Below are 21,532 nucleotides of genomic sequence, written 5' to 3'. Positions count from 1 at the left end.
CCTCTCTCTCCCTCTCCCTCTCTCTCCCTCTCCCTCTCTCTCCCTCTCCCTCTCTCTCCCTCTCCCTCTCTCTCCCTCTCCCTCTCTCTCCCTCTCCCTCTCTCTCCCTCTCCCTCTCTCTCCCCATCCCTTTCTCGCCTCCTCTCTCTCCCTCTCCCTCTCTCTCCCTCTCCCTCTCTCTCCCCATCCCTTTCTCGCCTCCTCTCTCTCCCTCTCCCTCTCTCTCCCCATCCCTTTCTCGCCTCCTCTCTCTCCCTCTCCCTCTCTCTCCCTCTCCCTCTCTCTCCCTCTCCCTCTCTCTCCCTCTCCCTCTCTCTCCCTCTCCCTCTCTCTCCCTCTCCCTCTCTCTCCCTCTCCCTCTCTCTCCCCATCCCTTTCTCGCCTCCTCTCTCTCCCTCTCCCTCTCTCTCCCTCTCCCTCTCTCTCCCCATCCCTTTCTCGCCTCCTCTCTCTCCCTCTCCCTCTCTCTCCCCATCCCTTTCTCGCCTCCTCTCTCTCCCTCTCCCTCTCTCTCCCTCTCCCTCTCTCTCCCTCCCCCTCTCTCTCCCTCTCCCTCTCTCTCCCTCCCCCTCTCTCTCCCCATCCCTTTCTCACCTCCTCTCTCTCCCTCTCCCTCTCTCTCCCTCTCCCTCTCTCTCCCCATCCCTTTCTCGCCTCCTCTCTCTCCCTCTCCCTCTCTCTTCCTCTCCCTCTCTCTCCCTCTCCCTCTCTCTCCCTCCCCCTCTCTCTCCCTCTCCCTCTCTCTCCCCATCCCTTTCTCACCTCCTCTCTCTCCCTCTCCCTCTCTCTCCCTCTCCCTCTCTCTCCCCACCCCTTTCTCACCTCCTCTCTCTCCCTCTCCCTCTCTCTCCCTCTCCCTCTCTCTCCCCATCCCTTTCTCGCCTCCTCTCTCTCCCTCTCCCTCTCTCTTCCTCTCCCTCTCTCTCCCTCTCCCTCTCTCTCCCTCCCCCTCTCTCTCCCTCTCCCTCTCTCTCCCCATCCCTTTCTCACCTCCTCTCTCTCCCTCTCCCTCTCTCTCCCTCTCCCTCTCTCTTCCTCTCCCTCTCTCTCCCTCTCCCTCTCTCTCCCTCCCCCTCTCTCTCCCTCTCCCTCTCTCTCCCCATCCCTTTCTCACCTCCTCTCTCTCCCTCTCCCTCTCTCTCCCTCTCCCTCTCTCTCCCCACCCCTTTCTCACCTCCTCTCTCTCCCTCTCCCTCTCTCTCCCCATCCCTTTCTCGCCTCCTCTCTCTCCCTCTCCCTCTCTCTTCCTCTCTCTCTCTCCCCACCCCTTTCTCATCTCCTCTCTCCCTCTCCCTCTCTCTACCTGAAAATCCCTGTTCCCCTCTGCTCCTATCCCAGGCAATAAAATCAGGTCACCTCTAGAGCAAATTGCTTAAATGCAGTCATTACAAAACAGAATATTTACGATTTCAGTTTGCCTTCCTGCACCTAGATTTCCTTCTTCCAGGCGTCTTTCTAGAAAAAATGGTGGTTACTTGCCTTACTTGTATAATGGACCCATCCTAGTGATGTTCTTTAAAAGGATGGGGGAGGGGTCTAATTCAAGGTCAAGTGTGTCTCCACCTCTAGAAACCAACGTTATTTCCAGAAACCAACTATCCCCAAGTGAGCTTCCTCATGAAATTACAAAAAAGTACAAACTCTCTTCTCCAGATAATCTGCTACATTATTTTTAAACTGATTGTTGTTGTTATAGAAAAGATCTTGCTTCTTATTTTTCTTATTTTGATTCCAATATCTCACAAAACTCTTTTATTTGCCATAGTTAATTATTGGAGTTAATTTTACCGGGTTTTCTAGTGATCAAATGGGGTCTTTGGCAAATGATGTTAATTTTCCCATTGCTGAATTTTGTAATCATGCTTCTTGTCTCATCACATTGGCTGTAACATGTGTTCTTCGCTATGATTAAAGGTTTTGAGCTGCTATCAAGAAAAATGTACTGGCAAGCGAAAAGGCTAGTGACTAAGTAGCTAAACAACAACAAAAAACACCATGGCAGTAATTTAAATGTGAAGTGATAGGACAAGGCCTGGACCAGTATCATGCCTGCAAAAGAGAGAGAATTTAGATGCTGAAACAGCAATGAAGGCAGAAACTGAACACAACTCCAGGTCTGCATGCCTGAAGCCCAGGGGTCCACCTGAGTGACCAAGTATGGTGGGTGCCCATTCCACCTTCTCATGTCCCACAGTGATTGCTTTAGGGATGGACACTCGATCCAAACCTATGCCAAAGGGGCCCTGGCATTCCCCACCCCAATGACCCAAGTTAGTCCAAACAGACATGACGCTCAGGAAATTTATTGGATGGTTGGCCAAAGGGATGCCCCTCTCTCTCCCAAGATTTTGAGGAAGAGACCTAGAAACTACCAGTATCCAACATGGAGAAACAGGCCTCAGCATCAGGATTAACAAAACCTGAATCAAACTCATCTTGAGGTTCATGATACCTTTGGATTTCACATCACATAAAAAATCACCCATTCCTTTTACTGGGTGAGCTGGTTTGCTCTGGGTCTTCTGTTGATGTTTAGTCATTAATTCATGTCCAACTCTTTTGCAACCCCATGGAATGTAGCCTGCCAGGCTCCTCTGTCCATGGGATTCTCCAGACAAGAATACTAGAGTGGGTTGCCATTTCCTTCTCCAGGGAATCTTCCTGACCCAGGGATCAAACCTGCATCTCCTGAATTGGCAGGTGGATTCTTTACCACTCAGCCACCAGGGAAGCCCAGGTCTTCTGTTAACTTGCTTATATAAAGAGTTATATTGTTAACTCTGAGTATAAAGAGCTATACTCTGTTACCTTGTTAATATAAAGAGTTCCAACTGATCTACCAGGAAATTGACAATATTTTTAATAGCTACTATAACTCTCTTACAGCGTATTCATCTGAAAAGAGGTGTGAGAAAGAAAAGTAATTAGAGTTCTCAGTTTACAAACATTGCCTAAAATGTGAATTCAAGAGAGAAATTAGCAGATACTTTAATTGTCTACTCCATCTCCACATTCTCACACTTAATCTACCTACTCTCTAAATATATTAATTAACATTTTCACAAATACTTTCCAGTTTACAATGCAACTTCACACACTCCGATTCATTGGTTCCCATGACAAATAAGAAAGCTGGGTGGTAACAGCAAGGCCTCATTTTGTGTAGCGCTCAATAGTTTGCAAGGTCCTCTCTGTTACTTAGGGTTTCTCTGGTGGGTCAGATGGTAAAGCATCTGCCTGCAATGCAGGAGACCTAGGTTCCATCCCTGGAATATTACCTGGAGAAGGGAATGGCTACCCGCTAGGACAGAGGAGACTGGCAAGCTATAGTCCATGGGGTTACAAAGAGTTGGACACGGCTGAGCGACTAACACTTTCATTTTCTCTCTTACTTTATTTTGTTTGATACTTGTATGCCTAGCTCTTGCAAGTTGTAGTTCTCTCGGCCCACAGAAAACTGTTCCACATTTCTATGTCTTCACCAGTGTCAGTCAGTTTGGTCCTTCCCAACTTGTTCAGTAGGTGAACTTCTATTCATACTTAAAAGCCCATTTCAGATAGGGCACATAGTGTCACTCTCCCCAGGAAGATGGCAGGTGCTGTGGTCCTCAAGAAGTGTGATGCCTTTGCCAGGTTTGTCAAGATCAGCCAGCTGCTTATTGGGATAGAATGGAGGTTCTGGTCAATGGTTTTGTGGTTTGGGGTAAACTTCATCCATCACCAAAGGAAAGGCATCAGCCTCTCCACCAGCCCCAGGGCCATAAGAACTCCTTGCAGTCTTGGCCAGATTTACTCTCTTTGTTATATGGAGGGAGAAGGGTCAATGTCACCCTTAGCTTCAGGCCATTTTTATTGGTTTTACACGACTGACCTTCTGGCCAACCCAGTCTTTAGGCCTTCAGACAGGCCTCAAAGAGACTTACAAATAAACCTCAGACTTCTCAGACTGGTCTCAAAGGGACCCTCACCTGGATCCTCAGACTGTGTTCAATGGGCACAGATCAGAACACACAGACCTGCATAAGGAAGCCATTTCTTCCAACCTCAGTGTTCAGTTGCTCAGTCGTGTCCAAGTCTTTGTGATCCCATGGACTGTAGTCCATCAGGCTCCTCTATCCATGGGAATTCTCCAGGCAAGAATACTGGAGTGGGTCGCCATGCCCTCCAGGGGCTCTTCCCAACCCAGTGACTGAACCCAGGTCTCCACATTGCAAGTGAATTCTTTACCATCTGAGCCACAGGGAATCCCAAGAATACTGGAGTGGGTAGCCTATTCCTTCTTCAGGGGATCTTCTGACCCAAGAATTGAACTAGGGTCTCCCCCATTGCAGACAGAGAGGTTCCTTCAAAGACACTCTCCCAAGAGCCAGGACCCAGCCCCCACTGTCCACGTGCCTGCTGGAAGTCTGTCTGGGGCCTGCAAGACTCTGTCTAGGAGAGCATTTGTGGGTCCAAAGGCCTAACTGGGGAAGACTAAGGATGCTGATGGTGGCCATAGCAACCAGCTACATGTCCTGGCTCAGAGCAGGTGGGACACTCAGCTTTCCACACCTTATCGCCACTCTGGGGATTCTAGTAACCAGGGTGACCCTCTCCACAGAATCAGGGATCAGAGGGCAGAAAGGGTGGGGAGAAAATGCCCCAGTGTAGCACAGGACTCTCTGGGGAGGAGGGGGATGGGGGGATGGAGATGAAGAGAGCAGGAGAGGTGGCCCAGGCCCTTTCTCTGAAGCTATAAGGCTTGTTTTCCCCAGGGGCCCCTGGGGGCTATGGCATCCAGGCCAGGAATTTACAGAATTCGGTTGTAAATGTCAGTGCGAAATCGACCTCCTGTGTCTTCCGCACAGTCAGGTCCATGCCTGCGGGGTGGGCTGGCATTGCCACACTGAATACCTCCAGTTTCCCCACCTGTTCCTCCTCCAGGGCTCCCCAGCTCAGAGGAGAGCCCCACCAGCCCCTTGACTCCCCAGCCTGAGGTCCTCAGCTCAACCTGAACCAGCGCCAACCCAATCAGCCTGGACTCTTCCTTTCCCTCCCACTAGCCTCCGGAATCAGTCTCCCAGAAACCACCTCTGAGCTATTGGAATCTGCAAGGGATCCTCACTGCCTACAAGGTAAAGTCAAAGCTCCAACTCTTCACACCCTGGCTGCCCCTGACCTCCCCAGAGTCCTCTGCTTGCACACACCTTACTTTCTGGCCAGATTCAGCCGTGCCCAGCTCTCACCCCCAGACCTTTGGTCCTGCCACACCCCCAGTCTGCTGCCTTCTGTCTGGTGCTATTCACTCCATTCACGTCTTTGCTGGTATCACAAAGCCATTCTCCCTCAGTAGTGCCATTACAACGCCCCCTCCTGCCTAGGATCCTGTGGCATTTTCACCATTTCTAACAACAGCAACAAAAAAAGAGTCCTGTGCTGGGAGATAAGGACTCTGAGTGATTCACTGTTGGGTTCCATTAATAGTGTTTGCCCAAATGAAGTCATTGTGTGTTTGTGGAGCGCCTGCACCACTCCTGGCTGTCTGGGCCCTGGGGCACAGCTGTGGATGAAGACAGGACTGGACTCATGCTGTCCCGGGGGCGTTAATTCTAGAGTGGCCTGTTCGGACACCTTAGCTACTTTCAAGGACGCCTGTCCGGACTTGGTGTCCAGGACCCCAGGAATCCAAAGCAGCCATTCCCCAGCCCTGTCTCCTCATCCACACACTCGCCGGTCATGTGAATGTACAGAGCAGGTGTGTACACGGGCACCTGGGCGTGGGGTGCTGGGGGCAGGGGCTGGGGGCTGCACACAGACGTGTGCAGGGCCATCCAGGGAGCACCGGGGTCCTGGGTGGCCACCGCCCTCCACGCCGCCTGTCAGCACATCTCCCCCAGCCCCCACCCTAATGGTTCCCAGCACACCGTACTCCTGCTGCTTAATTTTGCTGAACACCAAGTCCCAACCCCGTGTTAATTGGTTTTACTCCAGCCTTTTGTGCCTCTCATTAAGTGAGGAAATGCCACCCATAAAATTTTAATTTTAAAAGCCAACTTGTTTGTTTTATATTGAAATTCCCCAGGCAGCTCCAGCAGAGGGAAACAGACACATTTTCATTTCATTAAAGCAACTTGAGTGAAGATAAAAAAAAGTAGCTGAAAAATTAGATTTAAAAACAGAGCAAGAAACATTTAAAGAAAATGAATGAAAATGAGCCACCGCGGAGGGCGGTGGAGATCAGGCTCCTCCTCTGCCCACCTTCTCCCTCTTCAGGGAGATAGAGGAGCAGGAGGAGGAATCAGTGAACACCTTTGCCTGGCACCCCCAGAAGGCTGGACCATGGACTCTCCCCCTCCCTGAAAGTTGTGAAGTGTTGCTCCCTGTCTGATGAGTACCATTCGGAGGTCAGTGACATCTGCTACAGCCACTAACACAGAATTTCCAAGTTCTAAAACCTAGAGGAAGCAGGCTGGAGGGACTCCACCACTGGGCCAGCCGCTTCCTCTTCCTCAGGGACAAACTGCATGATGATTAAGCCAACTGGGTGGCCCCGGCACACCAACTATGTAATGGAGGGCAAGTGGCCTCAGTTTTCTCATCTGTAAAATGGGAATCATAATGTTACATAGTTCATAGGGTGGTTGTGAGGATTAAACAGGCTAATACACTGAGAACACTTGAAACAGAGTCTGGTATGCAGTAAGTGCTTATTTAATGTTAGCTTTGGGACTTCCTTGATGGTCCAGTAGTTAAAACTCCATGCTTCCACTGCAGAGGGCACAGGTTCAAACCCTGTTTGGGGAAATAAGATCCTGCCTGCCATGAGATGCAGCCAAAAAAAGGTCAGCTTTCACTATACTCACCCTGCCACTAGGCTTCCATTCCCTGTTGACCTTTCTCGTCTACATATCCCCTCATCACTCAAAGGTCCTTTTAATGATGTCCCTGAGCTAAAGACAGCTTAGGGAGATGGGGGGTGGGGGGGAGAGGTCTGATGAAAGATGGGGGAACACCCATTCCCTGCCAATTCTTGGGGGCCAAATCAATTCATTAAAATGTTATTATCAATAGAATCTTCTCAAGGATAGCCAGACTCCTCAGGTTCAAATCCCAGCTCCACCACTTACCAGTTGTTTGTTTGGGGGCAAGAGCCTTCTGGGCCTCAGTCTCTCAATTAATAAAATGGGAACAATAAGTGGATCAGCCACACGTTTTCATGGAGATCTAATAAAAGAAGCTCTAAGAAGCGCCCAGCACCACTGAATGCCCGATGAATGGCTGCTGTTCTGCTCCAGGTCTGGGGGTCTGAGGCTGTGACGATGAAGAAGGGGCTAGGCAGGTGATACCATAATAGTGACCCCAGCTCCCTGTTCAGCGCTGTTGCTGTGGAGTCATTATTAACAGCGCTACCTTTCATTCTCAAAAGTGTTCTAATCTGGATGACTAATTGTGTGGTCATCCTACTCCAAACCTCCCACTCCAGTGAGGGGGCCTTGGAGCTTGCCCCTGGGTCTTGGGAAACGGGTCCTGACTCTTGACCTGTTTTCTGCCCCACTACAGAATCCTACCCCTAAGCCCTAACCTCACGCTTGGCTCAGGCTAAAGAAGCTCATTACCTCAATGAGCGTGAGAAAGAGACGGGGTTGGGAGAGGCCCGGGAAAGGCCAACGGTGCCCAGAAGGTACTGGGAATGGAGTCTGGGATTCTGGGCCTCCTGTCTGCCGCAGGGGCAATTTACGCAACTCCTGATCCTCAACTTCCTCTTCTCTCCGGGGAAGGTGGGGGTGGAGGGATTAGCCACAGCACTATCTCTACCAACGGCTGCAGAGATCAGATCAAACTCTCGACTGGATGTGAAACCGTTTAGCAAACCGTAAAGTGTTGCTCATGGTGTGATGAGAACCATCGGGAGGTCACTGACATCTGCTTAAGCCACCAAAGTAGAATTTCCTGGTTCTCTTCCTGGAGGTGACCAGAGATGGGGACACAGAGGGTCACAGAGGGGCACAAGCAGGGAAGGGGGTGGTCGGGCCAGTGCCTCTGCACACAGAGGTCCTATAACTCAGAGCCCCTGTCCTGCAGACCCTGATCCACCTCCCACAGGCCCCCAGCACCTGCACAGGGCCCTCCAGCCCCCTCAGAGACCCATCCCCCAGGCAGCAGCGACAGCTGCCCCCAAGCTCCATCCTCCCATCGGCAGAAGTCACCTTCTCAGAAAAGCTCAGAGAGGACATCTAAGTGGCTGCAAAGCAACATCCTTTTTATTCTAGGCAGAATTCTTTTCCAGTATTTCCCAAATTGTATACCAAGAAACACTCTCCCCACCGCAGGATTTAATGACAGTTCTGAGAGTGGGACCAAGTGGGTGAGGCTCCAGAGGAGCTCTATTTTATATATTCTTTCCAAGGTTTTGCTTGCACAAAAATTTCCACTGTTAAAATACATTTTCTGCCCCTCTTCTCTTCTGTTCTTCCTGAACCATCATTCGGTTTCAGGCCTAAAACCATCAGGGGCAGCAGAGCGGGGCAGACACCAGCGTGGGGGTGGGGGAAACATGGTGGACGAGAAGGGGTGTCACAGCAGGGTGAGGAGGGGTCCATGTAGGGGAGGCAGCCTGGTACAGGGTGTCAGAGCCCCAGCTGGGTGGGGAGAGTGTCTGTCACAAAGGGACAGCCTGGCCTTGAGTGTCAGAGCACAAATGGGGTGAGGGGGCATCCACACACAGGGCAGCCCAGTGGGGGTATCAGAGGCTGAGCAGGGTGAGAAGGGAGGGGTCAGTCACGTGGAGGGGATGGGCCCATGGTGGGAAATGAGGGGCCAAGCTGGATGAGGAGGGGGCCAGGCTGGGAGCCTAAGGCAGCATGAAGAGGGGGTCTAATGGAGGGAGAGGGTAACCGGGCCTGGGAAATCAGACTCTGAAACAGGGGCCCTTCAGAGAGAGGACGGACAGCCCAGATCACTACCCCTCAAGCCTCCTCTTCTGCCTGCCCAAATCTAGTCTAAAGCCAAGGAGGAACTGAAGCCCTTCCCAAATCAACTGAAGTCATCAAATATTCACTGAGCACCAGCCATGTGCTGGGCAGCATGCTGGGTGCTGGGGAGAGAGCTGGGATGGAGCACAACAGCCCAGTGGGGAGGACGGCCCGGAGCCCACCATCGTAGGGGAGGAGTGATGGGAGCTCCTGGGGGACTGGGGCGGGGGGCAGGCAGCGGGACCTCTCCGGGAACTGTCTGGGGAAGAGGCAAGTTGCGTGGTGAAGGAAGATAACTTTGTCAAGTGGGGCAGCAGGGGGTCAGCAATGACTCTAAACCTTGATTTCTCCCCCAGCCCATTCTCACCTGCCCAGGTCCATCCCATCCCCAAGGGTGAGAATCGCCAAGGACCTCATTAGAGGCCTTTCTACTCTGGGCCCCCAAGGACTTCACCCTAGGCACAGGCCCCTCGGACAGACTGGGAGCTACATGGGAGCCAGCTCACTTTTGTCTGGACCCCACTTCACCTGGGGGCTTGCCTCCATGGTAAGATTCCCCCCTGCTTCTATTTCTGAGGTTCAACATCTCTCATCATTGGGACATTCTGCCCGGGGTTTAACTTGAGTCCCTCTTGCTTTCTTTATAAAGAAAAATGGCTCACTGAAGACCTCCCCTAAAACGGCTGAGACACTGATAGAATCTGTCCCAGGAGACGGGGGAGAAGCGGACCAGGTCAGTGAGTTGGGGGCCGCACCAAATCCCTCCCTCAGGCACAGGCTCCCTTCCTAGTCCTTTTTTTTAAGACACAATCCTTCCTTTCGGGCCCCTCCGCCCTTCCCACAGCCCAGCTGAGATCACTTATGCACCGCCCCCTCACCATCCCCCTCCAAATACCCCACCCCCTCACCTTCGCACCCGTCCAGCACGATAGTCCTTAGCCTGACTCCCCAAAAGTCTCTTTCAGCAGAGACATACTGGCAGGGTCCTACTCCAGGTGGTCCCTTCCATTTGGGCCTCAAGGTAGTCTCCAGCCTAGCCTGGCAAAGGGACTGTAGGGCTCCATATGACCTTTCTTCCTGCAAACGGCCGCCCCGGGAGAGGTCGAGGCTGGACCCCAGAAAGGACTTCCTTTGGTTGAGAAGTGGCAATGACGTCTCCGTGCACCGCCTCCCTGCCGTTACCGGGAGGGGGCGCCACCGCCCGGCCCACCGGCCGTGTTATTAGAAGTCGGGCTGTGTTAGCCGAGGAGCTCGGAGGGTCTGGCGGGCCCCGGGGGGCTCCGGGGCGCGCGGACCTAGAGAAAGCTGCTGCAGGAGCCAGAACCACCTGGTCGGAGGCGACACCCCCCCGCAGAGCGGCCGGGACACGGGAAAGGGAGTGGCAACGGGTTCTGCCTAGTCATCGCCTGCGAGGACTCGCGTCACCTCTGATGTCAGGGCTTCCAGGGGCTTCGTTCCAGCTCTAGGCTCCAGGAAAGAGCGTCGCAGGGCGCAGAGGTTACACAACTTCTCCCAAGGTCGCGTAGGAAGGGACCCGCAGGGCCGGGATTCAAACCCGCGTCCGCGGGCATGTGTCCGCCTGCGTGGTCCACAGGTGGCCCGGCTCCGCATAGCATCCTTCCCAAACTTACAGCACAGCCCGCGCCGGCCTTGGCCTGGCTTCCTTCTTTCTATTTTCTCAAATGATCTTTCATGGTAATATATCCTTGGCAGATTTTTTTCTTTTTAAAGCGAGCCTCCTGAAACCACAAATGTTTTTAAATGAATTCAGGTCCCAAATTCCCGGAGTAGGGTGGGGAGGCAGAAGATGATGGAGAGGCTTTCAGTGTGAAAGTTAGTCAAGGGCACGGGGGCCCTCCTGGACCTCCAGAGCTGGCGCTGCGGAGACACGAGGGCCCCCCGCGCGGCTCCGCCAGCGTCTCCTTTTGAAAAAGCACCGATCCTTATGCTCTGAGTGTTTTGAGTCCGATCCATTATGAGAAAAATCTCCTTTTGAGGATGGACATATTCAAATCCAGATGTTGTCCTCACAGAACAAAAAGCTCCCTCCAAACTCTCTTTATGAAGAAATAGTTTCTCATCCTTTGAAGGGATAACATCTCTTGATAAGTGGAATTTTTTTCCCCTAGCCAAGAACCTTCTGTTCAGAATCTGTTAAAAGCCGATTCAATAGCCTGTCTTGCTTCCATTTCTGATGCCAGGATGGCAGCAAGGTAGAATGTCACATGCTGCTGGATTCAATACATTTGACTATGGCTTCACTAAGAAAGTTGAATTTTTTTTTGTACACATCATTTATTTAGATTTCTTTAAAGTCAAAACATGCATTCTAATAGGGCAAATGTAAGATGAAATACAGATTGTCAGAACAACTTCCCAAAGTGTACACTTCATTTTGCTGATTCAAAAAAGCTTGAATAACAACTTTTCAGAAAGAAGGATGCATTATGCATGAAGCATACACACTGATTTAAGACAGTCCCAGTTATAGTAATATTCATTTCTTAAAGTACACCTTAAAATAGAGGAAATATGGATTACATATTTGTTGACTATAATATGTGTATATGTAGCCAACAAAGGATGGTTTTATCAGTAGGGCCTAGCATTTTTGCTGAAACTGGGAGCTTGAAGTAGGAATCCTTTCCTCATTCTATTTGCATACTACCAGTGATGGGGTGCTCACTATCTCTGAACACAATCATTTTCACTGAGGGACAGTTCTGTCGGAGTTGGTTCTCAGTGCTTTGTCATCTCCACGTTCTGACCTTGGAGCCAGGCAGGGTTACTGTTGCTCCCACCTCTGCCCCTCTGAGTCTCTTCTTCAAACTTATTATCCCCCATTCCTCACTATCGTTTGCTCTTGTCCAGTCGCTAAGTCATGTCCAACTCTTTTGTGACTCCATGGACTGTAGCCCACCAGGCTCTTCTGTCCATGGGATTTCCCAGGCAAGAATATTGGAGTGGGTTGCCATTTCCTTCTCCGTGGGCTCTTCCCGATGCAGGGATCGAATCCATGTCTCCCGCACTCGCAGGCAGGTTCTTGACCACTGAGCTACCTGGCAAGCCCCTCACTATGCTTTGCCCCTCCACAAACGGGATTCTGGTCTCTCCCTGTAGCCTCAAATGTACGGCAACCAGATTGAACCCAACATTCCAGTTGTTACCTCTCTCATCCTCAATCTATACCACCAGAGATGCTGCCTGAGATCACATTAGATTGGGGGCAGCCATCTTAACATGCGATTGTACTAAACCTTCAGCCAAAACCTTTTTCATGCAAAATCTTTTCATTTTACATCCACCCCTATCCCATTTTACTTCAAGGGGTTTAGTCTTTACTTTCACCTGCTTTAGGTGCTTTTGAACCCTAGTATGGTCATTTAAAATACCAGCCACTGGAACTTCTTTGGTGATCCAGTAGCTAAGACTCTGCACTCCCAATACAGGGGGCCCACTTTCTCTGTCAGGGAACTGGATCCCATGTGCCACAATTAAGATCCAGTGCAGTCAGATAAATAAATGTTAAAAAAAAAAAAAAACAGCTCCCAGACCTAGTTTTAAGTCATTTGCAAATTGAATAAGCATGCTTTCTGCCCCATTACCCCCACTGTTTACAGAATGCTGCATGATGACCTCACCCAGCCAGCCAGTGGCTCTGGGACTCAGTTTCCTCATCTATTAATGAAAAGTAAAGAGGCGAACTCTAGCACTAGACTTTGTGTACAATGTGGGAGATGCTATACCAAACCCTTAACCTTAATTAACCTCGATGTTGATGACTCACCAATTCTGTGAGGGAAACATCATCATCCTCCCCATTCTGCACATGAGGAAAACAAGGCTTTGCCGGATTTGAACCTGGTTCTGTCTGGCACCCAGTCCAGTGCTTTCAGCGCCAATGGTTCATTGCCTCTTCAGAGAGCTGGATCTTTGATATGATGCAGGATAGAGCCATTGGGCCCCCAACAGCAGTCTTCTTATAAGTTATTAAACAGCACTCCTAGGGCACCCCTCCAAGATCCCCAAGTCCCGTGCATGGATCAGAAGCAGTATAGAGCTAAAAGTTGAAGGGGAATTCAGCAGGGAATAGCAGATGCTTCCGTTAGGACATATGTGTGTCTATGAGTCTGTAAAGGTGTCTGCGTGTCTGTGGAGGTATCTGTGTGGGTACCGATGATCGAAGACAAATGATGATCACAGAAAAATGGGCCCCTGCCCCCCCTTTCAATATGCCTTCAGAGTAAGGTGGAGCAAAAGCTTCAAGAATGACTGAAATGAAGGTGTTTGCCAGCTTGGTGGAATCGGGACGCTTGGCGTCAGAACTTCAGGCAGGTTTTTGTAAAGAAAGCGATGCTTCTTATGCACCTGAGTTAGTCTGGGAGTCAGGCCCACCATGCCCCTTAACCAGAGCCACATGGCCTCATTCCATATTCCCAACAACCCTTGAAAAAGATGCTATTTTCAGAGGTCTGCTGTGAAGCTAAAAAGTTTTAATATGCAAGTGAGAGGCTTTCCCCAGAACCTACAGGGACAGCGCTTCACTTTACATTTGTAGTTTTTAAGAGGTTCCCCCACGTATACTGCAGAAACTTCAGGCCCTACAGAACCTTCTCTTTTTGTTTTCCCCATTTTGTAGATGAAGAAAAATGTGGCACAGAGATGTCAAGCAAGTTCCTGAAGGCGTCAGGCCCGGAAGTCAGTGAGTCAGGATTCAAACTCTTAACCCCCTCAGATGAATCAACAAGGGCTTGAGTTTTCCCAGAGGATTCATGTCTTTAAACACAATACTAGCTTCTGTTTCAATTTCTGTATTTTAATCAATTAAGGAATAGTTTGTAGGGACTTCCATGGTGACTCAGTGGCTAAGACATTATGCTTCTAATGCAGGGGTCCAGGTTCAACCCCTGGTCAGGGAATTAGATCCTGCATGCCGAAACTAAGGCTCAGTGCAGCCAAATAAACATTAAAAGAAAGAAAGAGTTTGTATTGTTTAAAGGGAATGGCTTGAGAGATCCGAGGGCTTGTCAAATAGTGATTTGCAGTTATTCAGTCCTCTTATCACTTGGCTGAACACTGCCAGCTCCTGGTGTAGCTTTGCCTATGAAACAATTTTAAATTGTTTTTATTACAATAAAAAATTTACAGACTATACCCATGAGAGAAATCACTGATTAAAGACAAAATCCTAAAAAACAAAATTTGATACTGAAATAGAAATACAAGTTAATAGGGAAAAAATATTAATGAAAATATTTCTGGGACCAGTGGTTAACATTCCAAGCTCCCAATGCAGGGAGCATGGGTTCCCTGGTCAGGGAACTAGATCCCACATGCCTGCAACTAAAGATCTCGCATGCCACAACTAAAGACCCTGGCATAAAAGATAAATAAATTAAAAAGAAAATATTTCTGCCAATTCCTCCTATCTACATACTGCTTACATCTGATCACAATTCTCATATGTTATTTGATAAATATTGTTGGGACCACTAAGCATCCATCATGATAACTAAATTGGGCCCCAACCTTACACCTGCACCAAAACTAATTCCAAAACATTTTTTTAAACTATATATGTGGGAATTTCCTGGCAGTCTAGTGGGTAGAACTCCACAATTCCACTGATGGAGGTCTGAGTTCGATCTCTGGTTAGGGAAATAAGATTCTGCAAGGCGTACCACTTCGCCAAAATAAATTTTAAAAAAATAAAAATTTTAAATAAAAGTATATATATATATAAATGTGTTAGGAAAATGGGCAAATTTGTGTCATAATCCTAGAGTGGAAAAGGCCTTTTTAGGTATCACAGAAAACCCCTAAACCATAAAAGAAAATGATGTTTCTCTACATAAAATTGAAAAAGTTTTCCTGAGTTAAGAAAAAAAGAAACACATATGCAAAGTCAAATGACAACTGACTAACAGGAAAGGAAAATATTTGAAATCTATTACAAAGAGCTAATTGTCCTTATCTGTAAAGCTCTCCTATGAATCAATAAGGCTAAAAGACCAATAATTCAATAGAAAAATAGGCAAAGGATGTAAACGACTGGCCACCCCTCAAAGTGCAAATCGGCCTTAAATGTAAGAAAAGAGAACTTTCATCTCCACTTACAAATAATCGAAACACAATGAGGTACTGTTTTGCATCTACTAGGCTAGCAAAGATCAAATGTCTGATGACCACGGTGGGGCAAGGATATGGTGACATGGGCCATTTTCATCATTGCTGGTAGAAGGGTAATGGTACAGTTACATATGAAGAGAAATTTAGCAATATTTTTCTAAAGGTCAGTGCGCATACACCCTTTGTTATGGGCTGAATTGTGTCCCCCACCACCAAATTCACATGCTGAAGTCCTAATCCTCAGTACCTCAGAATGTGACACTAGTTGGAAATTAGGACATTACAGATGGAATTAAGATGAGATCATACTGGGTGGAGGAGGCTTCTCATCCAATATGACTGTTATGCTTATAAAAAGGAGAGATTTGGACACAGACATACGCGCACAAGAATGCCATGTGAACATCAAGGCAGAAATGATGTGATGCAGCTACAAGCCAAGGGACACCAAAAAGTGTCAGCAAACCACCAGGAACCACAGGAGAGACCCAGAACAGATGTTCCCCGACAGTTCTCAGAAGGAGCCCCCCGCCCCTACCTGATCTCAAACATCCCGCCTCCCGAACTGTGAACTAATAAATTTCTCCTGCTTAACTACTCAGTTTGTAGTACTTTGTTACAGGAGCCTAGCAAACTAAAGCACTCATTTTATTTTATTTTATTTTATTTTATCTACTTATTTTTGGCTCCCCTGGGTCTTCGTTGCTGTGTGCGGGCTTTCTCTAGTTGCGGAAAGCGGAGGCTACACTCTAGTTTCGGCGCTCCAGCTTCTCATTGCGGTGGCTTCTCTTCTTGTGGAGCACAGTTCTCAGGCAGGGGGGCTTCGGTAGTTGCGGCTTAGTTGTCCTGAGGTATTTGGGAGCTTCCCAGTGAAACTGAAAGTGAAGTCGCTCGGTCGTGTCCGACTCTTTGCGACCCCATGGACTGTAGCCTACCAGGCTCCTCTGTCCATGGAATTTTCCAGGCAAGAGTACTGGAGTGGGTTGCCATTTCCTTCTCCGGGGGATCTTCCCAACCCAGGGATCGAACCCAGATCTCCCTCACTGCAGGCAGACGCTTTACCATCTGAGCCACCAGGTAGTTGGGAGCCTCCCAGACCAGAGGTCAAACCTGTGTACCCTGCACTCACAGGCAGATTCTTAACCACTGGGCCACCAGGGAAGTCCCTAAGATATTCTTTGACCCAGTAAGATGAATTCATCCTGCTTTGTATTTGCACAGTTGCAAAGTGGTGAGCAGATGGCGGTCTACTTGCAGTGTTGTTGGTAATAGCCAAAGGTCAGAAAAAACCTAAATGTCTATCAGTCACATAAAGCCTAAATAAATGATGGTACATTCTTACAATGGAATCTTCTTCAGCTGAAAATTTTTTAGTAATGAGGCAGCATAACACATACTGATTGGAATTATCTCAACGGTCAATTAGAAAAAAAAAAAAAGCAAGGTGCCCATTGGTTATAGACAGGGCCTCCTCTGTATAAAAGTAAAAAGAAACAAAGTAGAAAGTATGTGAGCAAATATATGCTTGTAGCTACACAGATTCTATCTGGAAAGATACATAAGGAATTGCTAACTTCAGTTGTTCCTAGAGAATGGAATCACTTTAAGGTCCGTGGAAAGGAGATTTGGGTTCTACTCAAAACATACCTGTACCAGGACTTCCCTGGTGGTCCAGTGGCAAAGACTCCAAGCTCCCAATGCAGGGGGGCAGGGTTTGACCCCTGGCTGGGGAACTAGATCCCACATGCCGCAACCAAAGATCCCACATGCCGCAACCAAAGATCCCACATGAGCAACGAGAGATTCCGCATGCCACAACTAAGACCCAGCACAACCAAAATAAATAGATAAACATGTTATCTTTAAAAAGTAAATGTCTCATTAAAAAAAAAGCACACCTGTACGTTTTGAATCTTTTATACTGTTTATGTAACACCTGTTCAAACAAACAACAAACAAACAAAATAATCTATGTACAACATCAAGATGCCTCTAGTACTTCAAAAACCACAGGAAAAAGAGAAAATATAGCCATTTTAGCTTTTCATCTTTCAAAATAACAGCTATTCATACCTGAAATGGTTTATCTGAGGAGATGATATCTTCTCTCTTATCTCTTCGTTTGGAAACAAGGCATAAAATGTGTTTTGAAAATAACCAAATAGATCACAAAAAATGAAGCACAAGATGCAAAAATTCTAAACTCCTCTGTATTGAAAACAAATATATTTTTTAATTTATAGCATGTAGTTAAAATTCAATATATAATGACAATTTCAGCATACATTCAGTCTCCAAACCAAGGCTAACAAGATATTTTCAATTCATTTGCCTGTAAATCTCAATTTTCCCCATAAAACTAATTTGAATTCTATTAAACAGTTGGCATCATTTATTAAATAGGAAAGGATCCAAAGTAGCCTTTAAAATAACAAATCTTATTAAATATAAGCTTTCTAATACAATCTTTGGTATCAGGTTGATATAAAATAAATTTTCGCTAAACATCTTTTCATCTTGCAGAAAAATGAAATTATCTTCTTTATTCAAAAAAGGGTTTGCGAGGTCACTGATCACTATGAAAACAATTTGAGTGTTCAAATATGTTGAGAATTGTAACCTGGGCTCATCGTGTATGGTTGTGTAAGCTGCAAACTGTACAACTCCAGGGGATGCCATTCAGATCATAATCCAAATGGTGCAGTGCACTGCCTGTGCAACTGGGCATATCAATCCTGTGGCTACTGAAAATGATGGGGACCATGGAAGGCTTTCAAGCAAGAAATTGTAGGTGTCAGAGCTGTGGTCACATAGATTGGGAGGCCAGAAACTCATGCGTGCAACCGCCCATCTCTCCAGACTAGCCTCCCTTTTGGAAGCTCTGGCAACAGAAATAACCAAAGTTTTCTCTGAGCCTCAGAGCCTTGGTTTTCCTAAGGGTGGGTGGGGAGGACCACCTCCTTCAAATATACAACTCAAAGTCCTCTTTAATCACTTTGCAGCTTAGAAGCAAGGCCAGAAGAAGGGGCCCCTCCATGCCCTTCATTTTACTCCTACTCTAAAGGAGGCAGAGGTGGCTAACACAAGGGGACAGGTGGAAGCAGATGAACCTGAGTGACATTCAGGACATTTGGCTTCTGTGACTGGTTCTACTCCTGCCTTTCTGTGTGATCTTGGCAAAGCTTTAAGCTTCTGGGCTTCTGCCTCCTTATTTACAAAATGAAGAGGATTACTGCCATTCTTTCTCTGCCTTTTGGAAAAACAGAAAAAGAGAGGAAAAAAAATAAAGTCATGATTGCACAGGAAATGCACAGAAATTCAAGCATTTCAATTATTATCATTAAACATCAAGAATGAGTCTGGAGGCTCTACCGAGCAGCTATAAAACCTCAAGCAAATCTCATGACCTCCCTGGGCCTCGTCTTACCGTGTGCCAAAGAAATCAACCCTGAATATTCACTGGAAGGACTGATGCTGAAGCTGAAGTTCCAATACTTTGGCCACCTGACTCAAAGGGGCCGACTCTTTGGAAAAGACCCTGATGGTGGGAAAGATTGAGGGTAAGATGAGAAGGGGATGACAAAGGATGAGATGGTTGGATGGCATCACCGATTCAATAGACATGAGTTTGAGCAAACTCCAGGAGATGGTGAAGGACAGGGAAGCCTGGCACACGTGCCACAGTTCATGGGGTCACAAAGAGTCAGACACAACTGAGCGACTGAACAACAAATGGCAGAGCTTGAATTAGATCAACAGTTTGCTGATCTTTTCACCACTGTTTTATTATTTCCAAACCACCCCCACAGACCTTGTATTTTGTAAGATTTTATCCCCTAAGCTATATTTGAAGTGAAGTAAAGTGAAAGTCGCTCAGTCCCGTCCAACTCTTTGCAACCCAATGGACTATACAGTCCATGGATGGAATACTGGAGTGGATAGCCTATCCCTTCTCCAAGGGATCTTCCCAACCCAGGGATCGAACCCAAGTCTCCCACATTGCAGGTGGATTCTTTACCGGCTGAGCCACAAGGAAAGCCCAAGAATACTGGAGTGGGTAGCCTATCCCTTCTCCAGCGGATCTTCCCGACTCAAGAATCAAGCCAGAGTCTCCTGCGTTCCAGGCAGATTCTTTACCAACTGAGCTATCAGGGAAATCCCAAGCTTTATTTAGATAATTATTATATACTTAAGAGTTATTAAGCAATTATTGTTACCATCATAAAGGATATTTTTGGTTGTGATTGACAGAATTTATGGACTTACACAGATAAAAAGTCTAGAACTTGGAATAGCTTCAGGGAAGGCTTGATCCAGCAGCTGTCACTAAGGACCATTGTTCTTCCAGTCTCTTGGCTCTGCCGCCTCTGAAGTGTCACAAGGTGGCGTCCAGAAACTCTTGGGACTACTTGCTTTTATCATGTGTGACTGGTAAGAAACAGAGAGCTTGCTGCCCAGTTAACACGAAGAAAAGACACAGGATTGAGACTCATTATCCTGGTTGGCCTGATTTGGGTCACGTAACCTTTCCTGACCAATTACCATAGTCTGGAGGATAAGATACATTGATTTGCTTAAGCCAGTTAGGACCTGCTGCAGGAATGGGGCCTTTTGTTTGTTTTTAATCATTTTTTATTAAGCTTTTTATTTTGTTTTGGAGTATGGCCAGTTAACAATGTTGTGATCGTTTCAGGTGGACAGCAAAAGGACTCAGCCACACATGGACATGTCTCCATTCTCTCCCAAACTCCCCTCCCATCTAGGCTGCCACATAACATTGATCAGAGTTTGCTGTGTTATATAGTAGGTCTTTGTTAGTTATCTGGAATGGGGTCATTTCTAACCAGATCACATGGCTGGGAAATTCCCAGCACTATTAGGAAGGGGGAATTGGGTGAAGTGTGCTGGAGAGACACCAGTCAGTTTCCTGTGGCATGTTTATAAACCAGTGATATCTCAAACAGCCCATCAGAACCTCTGACTAGCATGTGAGCTGCACATTAGTGACCCCCAGGGCCTTATGAACTGGTCTCAATGACAACCCCATATGTGGGTGCCCATATTGACCATGTGAACAGACGTCAACCTAGCTGTGGTTAGACCTGGCCCAAATGCAAATTCATCTCTGAAACTTCTAGTTCTCTACTCCCAGCCAGACCTTCAGAGATGGCTCAGCTGGAGGCCCAGGTGAACCCCGGACTCCCCAGTTCCCAGTCTATGCCTGCTCTTTTCAGACACAAGGGGACATCCATGAGCTGGACTTGATAAAGAGGATGAAACAGTGATGCTCACAGCAAAACATGCCCGGAAGTACCCCAGTTGCCTGGTTAACTGACTCACCACAGATTTACTAACATCTGTGCCGGGACCTGTCCCGGGGACCTGTCTTCAAGGAGCCACAGTGGTGTGGGAGGCAGTGGCACCCCAGGGTATTACAGTTCAGTGTGCAAACACAGTGAGGTGGACAGCAAAGGACAGGAACAGGCCCTCCCCAGCCCAAGCCACAGGGCATGAATGTCCACCCAGCAGGATAAGCACCAGGACCCCTCAGCCTAGCCTGGACTCTCCTGGCCTGAGGGAAGCTAGCTCTGGTAGCTTCAAGGATATCACCAAAGTTGTGCCCCCCAGGAAAGACTAGGGAGGGTTCAACCACAGGACTGGAGACCCAGGCCTCTGCACACCGTCAGGGCCTTACAGGATTCTCTCTGGCCCCTTCCCTGCAGTGGCTCTGGGATTGGGGAGGAGCAGACGGCAGGGAGGGGGGACAAGCCAAATCATCCTTTTTGCCCGCCTTCAGCTCGGCCTCTTTCTGGAACTTCAAAACCAGGTGGGACTCACTGGTTAAGGGAACACATGATGAGGCCAAAGGGGTCCCCTGCAACAGCTCCCTCCAACAGACACCTGAGATTCTACCACTCCTTGGAACAAGACATTGCCCTTATCGGGTCCTTAAGTAAGTCGCCAGTACTTCTGAGCACCTGTGTAGGTCTGATCCCCATTGTGTCTGGCAAAGGGGCCCAGGGATGCCTGGCACGGAGAAAGCCTGGCTAGTGCCTTTCTCAGCTTTGCCGAAATTAACCTGCCATGTGGCCAGATGCAAATCTCTTTCCTGCTTTGTCTCTCCATCTATAAAACCAAGGTTCTGGGCTAACCGGTCTCTTTGGGGCTATCTAGCTCTAACAGTCTAGAATGTGAGCATTCAAGGTTCAGAAAAGAGGGAGCAGGGGTGGCTGAAGTGGGGGAAGAGGGGTGGCAGGGGAACGGTCTGGCCAGGGCCTCATAGACCAAAAGGCCCTATGTTTAGAATCTGGAGGCGATCGCCAAATGATTATACTCAACCACAGGAGAGATAGGTAGACAGACAGACAGACAGACAGACAGACACCAACAGAAGTGAACAAAGCCATCTGACCTTCTTACCAAAACATACCACCTATAGTACCCATGAAATT

The 21,532-nt window shown here is 48.0% G+C and overlaps 1 protein-coding gene and 1 long non-coding RNA gene across 4 annotated transcripts in view; one reads left to right on the top strand and one right to left on the bottom strand.

Annotated features, from left to right (window-relative positions):
- Window positions 1–6,669: 6,669 nt before the first annotated feature.
- Window positions 6,670–7,348, bottom strand: LOC145507823 (uncharacterized). Its single transcript, XR_014055148.1, has 2 exons — window positions 7,107–7,348; window positions 6,670–6,771 (listed from the first exon to the last, which is right to left on the bottom strand). It is a non-coding gene; the product is annotated as an uncharacterized LOC145507823 (long non-coding RNA).
- Window positions 7,349–7,455: 107 nt separating this feature from the next.
- ZC3H12A (zinc finger CCCH-type containing 12A) overlaps window positions 7,456–21,532 on the top strand; it is a 29,990-nt gene continuing 15,913 nt past the window's right edge. The window contains exons 1-4 of one of the 3 annotated variants that reach the window (XM_081495256.1): window positions 7,456–7,660; window positions 9,308–9,498; window positions 9,601–9,684; window positions 13,591–13,653. The gene's annotated coding sequence lies outside the window, so the exon portion shown is untranslated. Of the gene's footprint in view, window positions 7,661–8,667; window positions 8,739–9,307; window positions 9,499–9,600; window positions 9,685–13,590; window positions 13,654–21,532 lie in introns of those variants that run through there. The other 2 variants (XM_081495255.1, XM_081495254.1) reach the window with 2 other exon arrangements.

Source organism: Giraffa tippelskirchi, chromosome 5, assembly GCF_054371585.1.
Source record: "Giraffa tippelskirchi isolate mGirTip1 chromosome 5, T2T-mGirTip1v1.2.pri, whole genome shotgun sequence".
Classification (NCBI taxonomy): domain Eukaryota; kingdom Metazoa; phylum Chordata; class Mammalia; order Artiodactyla; family Giraffidae; genus Giraffa; species Giraffa tippelskirchi.
The sequence above is the reverse complement of the archived record's forward strand: the minus strand, read 5'-3'. Positions and strand labels throughout refer to the sequence as shown.